We start from the raw sequence: 9,544 nt of genomic DNA, 5'->3' as shown, positions 1-9,544 counted from the left end.
TGTAACTAAAAAGACAAGTAATAAATTATGCAGTTTTATTCGTTTTAGGATATTTTATAAATGCAACTGAAAAAACAAGCAAAAAAAAAAGAGTTTAATTAATGAAGTAAAAACATTTTCAAATGGGTACTTCTCTTTTAATAATATAGATAAAAACGTCATCGAATTTTGATTAACACTTGATTTAATACATATATATATCTCTATTGATCAGGAGAGCTTACTGGTTGCTCTGGTACTATGCCTATTTCCAATAAAAGTTGTCACAATGAGAGTAAAAGAAATGTCAAACTGATACAAGTGGCTACAAACTGCAAGATATCAGTAATGTCTAACCATAGAGCTCACTAGAACAAGAAAACAACAATAACATTATTATAAAATAGAGATTAGACTATGGAAATAACAAACAGTGATACGAATATCAACCAAGATTAGACTAAGACACTCCTTATCGAGTTGGTACTGCGTTGATCTGAATGGTTAATAACTATGATGAAATGAATTTCATTGTCAATTTGGAATGCACTTTTTATTTACAAGGTGATTGTGGTCGAGTGGTAAGGAGACGAGACTGAGATGCCAACACGTTTCAGGTTCGATTCATCTGCTGTGCGAAACTAAGTCACAATTACCCTAACACGGATATGTGTCTATGCTTTAGAGCTCATTTGAATATCCGGAAAGAGGGTCTATCCGTGAACTGCACCTTCTCTTGAAGATTAGTGTGGGTTTCTCCATGGGCCTGAGATATCCTCAAGTTAATCAAAAAAAAAAAAACATTATTATAAAACAGAGATTAGACTATGGAAATAACAAACAGTGATACGAATATCAACCAAGATTAGACTAAGACACTCCTTATCGAGTTGGTACTGCTTTGATCTGAATGGTTAATAACTATGATGAAATGAATTTCATTGTCAATTTGGAATACACTTTTTAAACATTAATGCAAGCAAATTTTGTGACCTTTTTACCTATGCCCCGATATAGCCCACGTGGTCCCCCTTCTTTATAAGCCATTGTAACTTTGTAAGCACCTCTTTTATCCCTGAATATTTAGGTTGGCGATAAAATCCATTGGCACAAAGATTCTATACTGCCAAAATATATATACGTGTGAGTATATCTCACACAACGAAAAAAGGGACGGTTATTGCCGAGGTTATTTTTGGCATTTCCAGAACCCATCATACGCATGTTCAAATTACTAATTATATAAGATTAAATGTCTCACGTTACCAGTTTTAGTTGTGTTGGATCATTTACTTAATTGTATACAAAAAGGTATCTTTATCAAAGATCTCTTGTCAAGTCTCGAATGTTAAAAATATAGAAAAAAATATAATGAGATAATTTCTCATTACAAACACTAACAAAAATTTCTAAAGATGTATGTATTCTTTATGAGTTGTAGAAATCATATATTCAAATTTAGATGATATAATCACATTGTACTTCTATTACTTACTATGGATAACCACAAAATACTCTTACAGTTACCAATAACACATTGTACACTATTTTAAGTTCGAGTTGTTATATTTGAACTATATACAAAACCATATATAGGGGAAAAAAGTGAGATCTTTTAATTGGCTGCAAACCACATGAATCAACCAAGGTCTTTTTGTCGTATGATAACAAACGTAATCTTTTTTTTGCTTTTCACTAAATCAATAAACTCAATACTTTTCACTAAATGAATTTGTTATGTTTATTCTACTCTTCTTCGTCAAAAGAGTAGTCAATAATCAAAACTTCACCTTAGCACTTTATATTAGTCTTTTGGCTAACTAGTTTATTGAATTTGCCTTTTGTAGTAATTATTAAGATGACCATACCATAAGCTCTGAACAAAGATAACATGAGAAAGATCTCAATTCCACTTGCTCTTCAGCTTTGAGGAACGTCAGAAGATAAGTGATTCCATAAATAAAACTTTCTGAAAATTATTTTCCCAGTAAGTGTAATTGACGTGTGACCACTACAACAGTTTAGCAAAGAAAACAAAATTCATCAAAGAACAGAGACCAATTGACCACAAAAAAAATAACTATTTTTTTATCCTTTTTTATGAAGAAAGTGGTTGTTACAGGGAAACTATCAAACGCACAAGTTTGTTACCGCTAAATTGATCGCAGAGTTTTTTAGAGAGAGGAGTTCCATCAGGGAGCGTAGCGATACACCGAGCCAGAACGCTCCAAACGCTGCATGAACTCCGAGTACTTCGGAGCCCAAGCTTTATTACCAACAAGACCATTATGATCGGGAAGAACGGGATCTCTTTGTAGAGTTTTTCTTGTCTTGATGTAACACAAGCCTCAGGGCGCTCGTGATTTGGCCAAACTGAGTAGTCTCTGGCTCGAGAAGGTTCACGTTCCTGAACTATTCAGTAACACTGTTCCGCTGAGAAACCTGAGAAGATGCATCTGATCCTTTGTAAGATCAACACCGGCTTTGATCAGACGGCATTCCATACAACGCACATCTTCCCAAGCTTGTCTGATCTCACAATCGGCCAGTGACGATCTTGTTAGAGTACCATCGAAGCCAGCCGTAAAAAGCTTCAGCTTGGACTGGCTGAGTAGGCTCCTTTGATCCCTCAAACTCTTAACCTCTTGTATAAATCATTGCTCACCAGAGCAAGTTAAGTCTACTTTGAAATCTCAAATCTCCCTCTCTCTATATATATTCAAAATAAAGTTTAGTTAACAGTCTTAAATCTTACCAACAAAGTGTACGTTGAAACTTGAAATAGCCTAATATCTAATGATTTCCTCACATGTTAGACATATGAACCATATTATCTTGATCAAAAGCGTAAACACAAACACATACGCAAGTGTCAAAAGCCTCCGTAGCATAGTGGTGTTGCGTTCGCTTCGTAAGCGAAAGGCCGCGAGTTCGATGATCGCCGCCGTCTATTATCCTTTATGGGAGGGAAGATGCAGCTGTTGATTTTATGTTTAATGAAGCGGAGAATACAACATAACTTCTCTTATATATAAAAGAAGGTATCTTTCTAATCATTTCCTGCTCATCTAGATTTTGGAATAAAATGAAATCAGTAAGAGACACTTTGCATTCTTGTTCCAATGCTTGCTTTTATTACTTTTCTTACTGTTCACGTTTTGTAAGGAGGCTATTTCTATGATGCAAACATAATTATTTTATTATTACTAAAAAAGTACATTTCAGCAATTTAAAAAATGGTCTACCTGTTACAACACACGAATGTACATGAACAAAAACTGCTTTGAGAATCATTATACAAAAACAGACTAGAAGAAGACTTGAGTAATTCAAAGTGCATACAGTATTTGACAGTACTATTGTTTTATTACCTGTTGTCACAAAAACGTCAGTTGAGACAAGATCGTCGTCCTCCACATGGCATTAATTGTCGAGGGTAAATCCGTCAAGATGTTATCGAAATTCCTGCAGTCACCTACGCGCTCAACAGATCAACGGTCCAGATCTCATTTAATAATCAAAGACTATCACCAACAGTCACGTAAACTTTTACACCATTTTGGCGAGTTTATTTCAAATCTCAGTTTACACCTTCACACTCATCTCTCTCTATCCACCATTGGCGTCGAGTTCGCCACTCAGACCTTGAAAGTCGATGAAAAGGTTATCAAGGCTCAGATTTGGGACACCGCTGGTCAAGAAAGGTTACGTTTTCTCGTCTTCCTCGTCTCGTTCTTCGGTTTTTTAATAGTGTCTCGAAGGTTACTAACTCCGTTACTCAGATCTAGGTCACGAGGCTACATTGGAATTGAACCTATCGGCCTTATACGTGTATCTTTATTTAGTAATTGGGTATTGAATTATTTTTAGGGATATGTGTGTTATGAATGATCTTGACTAATTAAAGGTTTAGTTTTTGAGTAGTGAATGTGTGTTCAGCAGAGGCTATAGTTCCTTTGGGACTGGTATAGTAAAAGTTAAAAAGCCTATAAGAATATTCTTCCATGACAAATGATTATAGGAAGCCTATAGTTTTATTATCACATTTGCTCGATTTATTGCTGATTCACGGCATCATGTAAAGACTCGGGTTTGATTCTGGTCACAGGTACTGTGCCATCACCAGTGCATACTACCGTGGAGCCGTTAGTATATGATACTACCCGCCGTGCAACTATTGAGAACGTAGACCGGTGGTTTAAGGAGCCTCAAGAACCACACAGACCCTAACATTGTGGTGATGCTCGTTGGTAACAAGTCTTATCTGCGCCATTTGCTAGCTGTTCCCACGGAAGATGGGAAATCCTATGCTGAGCAGGGATCGCTTTGGTGATCCTCTTGTCTTGTAATAATATTGACATCTATATGAGTTTTAGACTACACATTATTATATAGTGTTTCTTTAGCTTTATTCCTAGTATTAACTACACTATATTGTTACATGAAAAATAGAGATCATTGTTACATGATTACAATATAGACTCGAGAAGAAAAAAGGACAAAACCGACTTTGAGCCGAGCGGCTGATCACCTGACACATGTATAGACATGGTAGGCTAAGCAATAAAACGATTGGAAAAGAATTGCAAAAAGGTACAGAAACGGTATAGAAAAAACCATAATAAAGGCGACGAGCACGTGATGATAGAATAAAGGAAAGAAATCTCCTTGTTTGTTTTACGTGTCATTTAATAATTGGTGAACACTGCATTTATACAAAACATGACAAAGGCTCCGAATGATAACATCCGTCCCGCACCGCACCGCAGTTAACATTAACAAAAATCTCTACATATACCATATATGTATACGTTTTTACAACTGTCAGAACCATACCGCAGTCAAACCGCTTGTCCCGCACCGCTCAATCCGCTTTTACCATTCTGAGCCAAAATAGTGCATTATTTGACAATTTGACCGTAAAATTGTTATCAGATAACATTGCCATTTCACTTTTTTGCGTCCATATTCCTCTCGTTACCAATAGTGATCTCTGAACACATCAATATTACTAATACAAAATCATTCTTATCAATTAACCTTATTCTACTGTGGTATATTACAACATATGGCACTCCTTTTTCAAACTGTTTTAGTTTTTGGTTTAGGGTATAATAATCAATGGAAATTGGTTCAACAACACACTTTACGGACCCAACTTTCCACATCTCCCACGTGTAAGGTATATGCATTTTAACGATTGTTGTCATTCTTTTGGAACATCATCGCTACAATACTCTAGCATTGTTACATGCTTCGTTACCTTGGCCGGGAAAGGGACCTTGCTAAAAGCTCTGTCTCCCGCCATCGTCCAAGCAACCTTTGCAGTGACGTCTGAACTGGAGACGGTAGTCCGTTCCAAGAGAAGCGAAGATGCTTTTTGTTTCCCGCCCACCACTCCTGAAGAAGAAGAATGAGAGGAGAAGAGGTGTTTGCTTTTGTCTTTATCATGCATGCAATTATGGAACCAGTTCTTCTTTTTTTTTTTTGGTTGTGTTTGACATCGGAGGAACTTGGTTAGGAGGAGACATAATTTGAACTTCATCATGCTCTCTTTTGAAACTTGAAACTTAAGTGCTACTTGCTAGTTTTGCTTTGATTACATATCGTATGTTTCTATCAAAACAGAGTACTCTGTTCTTAAATTATTTTGGAATATTTCCTTCCTCCATTGCTTGTAGAGCAAACTTCTCAAAACCATTATTAAAGGCGACTATATATTTTTCCAAAAACCAAAACGATTATATATCTCTACTATATAAAATGAACTAAATTGAAGCAATTTTAGACAAGCCACATCAGCAGAAATATTCAGAGCCAATTAAACTGCCATGTCACTGATACAATCTCTTTTTCGTCGTCTTCTTTTGCTTCCTCTTCCTCTTGATGAATTAATTTTCACCGGTTACAAATTATTTACTGCTTCTTCAATTTACTAACACCATCAGATCGACACCTCTTTACCTTCCCTTACCCTCCCCATCCTCGCTATATAATAGTGGCTAGGTTCAAGTCAGATAGAATCCTCACAACCCGTCGTTACTTCCAAGACGCCAAATCTCCATGGCTTATGATCTCTGTTGAACCATTGTTCCTTCGGTTGAGGTAATTTACAAATCGCTTCTCTGACTTCTCATAGGATTAGATGCTTAAAAGTTTGACACTAGCCAAGCTTTTCCCACAGCAGGTCGGCACCGGCTGGCTTATGTGGCTGACCAAAGTCGCCGGTGAGGCTATCCATGGTTGGTTCCAGTTTGGATCAAACACTTTTGAAAAGCTTAATAAAGGTTATGACATTCATAGTGTCAAACTAAAATTCTCTCTGATATTTTCATCTCCATGGACCTTTGTTTGATTTATCTTTATTTGCTTCTCCGGCAACAACAAGAAACTGGTCGAGAAGAAAGCACATACTGCCGTAAGACTTTTAATTTTGTGTGGATACATACAATTTTAAGACTTGATTGATCTAATCTGAGTTTTTCCTTCTTTTTTTTTGTTATGATTCTCTCAACTTCGCTCCAAAAAAAAAATGATTCTCTCAAACACAGGAGAAGTAGGTGCAAGCGTCTAGCAACTCGAACAAGGGTAGTATTTTGCTATTCTCAGCTAATATTTTGTTACTTTACGTTTTTCTTTCATAAAATATGTGTTTCGTTATGCACACATTCAACTGTTGTCGGTCTGATTCTTTTTCAATTCCGAGGATATGATTTGCTATGTTATTCTTTCTGCTGATTTAGCAGATCGGACAAGGGATGTATAGTAGCGTGTTTGGTGCACAGAGCCTAAAACATGAAGAATAGTGGCTTCCAAGAAGGCTAGGTTCGACAATTTTGAACCAGATAATGTTTGGTCCATCGTAAGACATATTGTGATACTTGGGACTTAATCATCCCAACATTACCAAACTACAAGGTTTGGTTACTTCAAATCTATCTTATGTAAAAGGAAACTTAGATTTTCGTAAGAGGAAAGTGAACTATTTGAGGTAAGAGAGATGTTAGTTTTGTAAGCTTTTCTCTTAAATCAAAAGCTAATGGTAGGACCTTAGGATTTTGGGAATTCAATTTTATCTAGAGGGAGAGGTCTTAAGAAGAAATAATGGGAAGTTACATGTTTTGTGAGGCATAATATTCTGGCATGAATAAGGGTAACCGACAAAATTGGATTTTTGGTAAGGGGTTCGAAGAGACTCGGACAAGATTAGCGTTCTCTTGTGCGTGAAAATAAAAGTAGAAGTATGTTCATGTGCACGTGCGAAGAAGGAATTTGTGCATTCAAGTATCGGGTTTGTTCTTTACAGCATGTCTAACATAGCGGAGAAGAGATCATGAAAAGAGCTAGATTTGTTGGATGATGGTCAAAGGGTTGCGTAAAGTTGAAATCATTTTGGCTGGGAAAAATAAACATGATAAAATAATTTGTGATATGGTCCTCCAAACTCCAAAGCTATTGTATGTTACACCCAAAAATATTAAAAAAGCAGAAAAGAAGTGATGTACTACGATGAGAATCTTATTTTATTGTAACTTAAGAATAATAATATTGATAAATTTGTTACGAAGCACCGACAAACATCGCTTATTAGCCAACAATAAATTTTCTCTTTTTTTGATAAAATATAAAATTAAAATAATTATCTATATGTGAAATAACATTTTATGTTCATCATCACTGACATCATTAAAGCATACAAAAGTACTGAATTAAAAAAAACATATATATCTCTTGGTTTGGTTTTATTTGATCCATGAAAGAATAAAACAGTTAAAAGATTATTTGAGGCATTGGGAAAAAACAACAAAAGATGAGGTTGAATCCATCTAAGCCTCTTCGAAAATCTTTTGACCTCTTTTCAGTACCAAAACAATTGAGATTATTGCGTACAGATCAAGTCTATATTTTTATTATCTGTAGTCTAGCCAAACGATATATCTCACAGCCTCATATAATTGATTTTATCATTGGTGTGTGATAAATGATTCTTTGTGATTCTGCCTCTTTGTTTGTTACTTACCATTCTCTGTATTTTTTTCATTCATATTTTTTTTTATCTCAAGTATCCTTTTAATTTTTTGTTTTATCATCAGATTATATGTTTGCTTTTATTTAAAGTACTACATAAATATTGAAGAAAATATTTTGAATACATTATTCATAACCATTTTCATAAGAAGAATTCAAAAATTAAAAAGATGGCCTACATAAAAGTTTACTAAAATTTATGCAACAAACTATTCCAAATTAATTTATTTCTGTAATATATATAATTAAATTAATCACAAAATAAAAATACTAAAATATATATTTCTAAAACAAATTCAAACATATCATGTTACAAAATAATTAAAATAAAATTTTAATCGTAAAGATGTAATCCGCGCGTAACACGGTCAGGAAACTAGTAATCCATAATCACCAACCATTCGTTTTAACAAGTACTAATAATAAATAAAGCATTTATCGAGTTCATTCCTTATCGAGTTCGTATCGGTTTGATCCTGAACGGTTAATAACTACGAGACATAAAGACTACAAATATCAAATGTCTCGTTCACGGACTTCAGCTCACTGCATCCTTTCATTCACACTAGCGGAAACTCAATTATAATGTTAAACAGTGGCTCCGGTCAAAGTTTTGACTGGGATCAATTTTATTTGTAAAAAAATACTAATTAATATTAATTAAATATTAGTATTTATTTAAATCTACTAAAATAACTAAAATAATATAAATATTAAACATGTTAAAGTGATATACATATGTCCACATATTAGCTTATAAAATTGTTAGTAGTCTGAATTTTTTAAATAAGTAATAATTTAAAACAACTTTTAATCTAAATAATTAAAAAAAAACAAACTAAGAAAGAATGAAAGGGAAAAAATTATGTGTACAATAAAAGTTATAGTATCAATTATTTTTTGACAGCTGTAAAAACAATAGGAAACAATTAGGATGAAGAAATGAAAATAATGTTTAGACAATTACAAGTATATCTTGGCTTTGACCAAAGTAAAAACATGTTAATAGAGTTTTTGGAAACAATCATGGAGTCAAGTCACGTTCTCGAAAATATCATAAGGGTCAGTATACTAATTACACTCTATTTTACCATAAATCATTTCTGAAATTGGAAGTAAAATTTTTTTTGACAGAAATCTAGTTGGGTCAGGTGACCCCATCTCGTGCAGCTGCCTCCGCCCCTGATGTTAAAGCTCATATTCACACTAGCTGACTACAGCATCCAGATCAGACAAAAATTTAACAGTTTGTTGAGCTAAATCTTAATCAACCAAGATCAGACATGTTTCTAACTATGATGAAATGACTTCCACTGTCAATTTGGAATATACACTTTAAACATTCACTACAAGAAAACAGCGGTATTCTGACGGACATTCCGACGGAAAATGAAATTCTCAGAATTTTCCTCGGAATTTCCGAGGAAATTCCGAGGAAGCCCAAATTTTGGGTTTCCTCGGAATTTTCTCGGAATATACCGACGGAATTCCGAGGAAACATTAATCCGTCGGAATATTCCGAGGAAATTCCGAGGAA

The 9,544-nt window shown here is 34.6% G+C and overlaps 1 long non-coding RNA gene across 1 annotated transcript; it reads left to right on the top strand.

Moving 5' to 3' along the window:
• The first annotated feature begins 3,548 nt into the window (after nt 1–3,548).
• On the top strand, nt 3,549–4,390 carry LOC106311003. The gene is made up of 2 exons (XR_001263904.1): nt 3,549–3,683; nt 4,088–4,390. It is a non-coding gene; the product is annotated as an uncharacterized LOC106311003 (long non-coding RNA).
• Nucleotides 4,391–9,544: the final 5,154 nt, after the last annotated feature.

The sequence above is a fragment of the Brassica oleracea genome, chromosome C8 (assembly GCF_000695525.1).
Source record: "Brassica oleracea var. oleracea cultivar TO1000 chromosome C8, BOL, whole genome shotgun sequence".
Lineage (NCBI taxonomy): Eukaryota > Viridiplantae > Streptophyta > Magnoliopsida > Brassicales > Brassicaceae > Brassica > Brassica oleracea.
The sequence above is the reverse complement of the archived record's forward strand: the minus strand, read 5'-3'. Positions and strand labels throughout refer to the sequence as shown.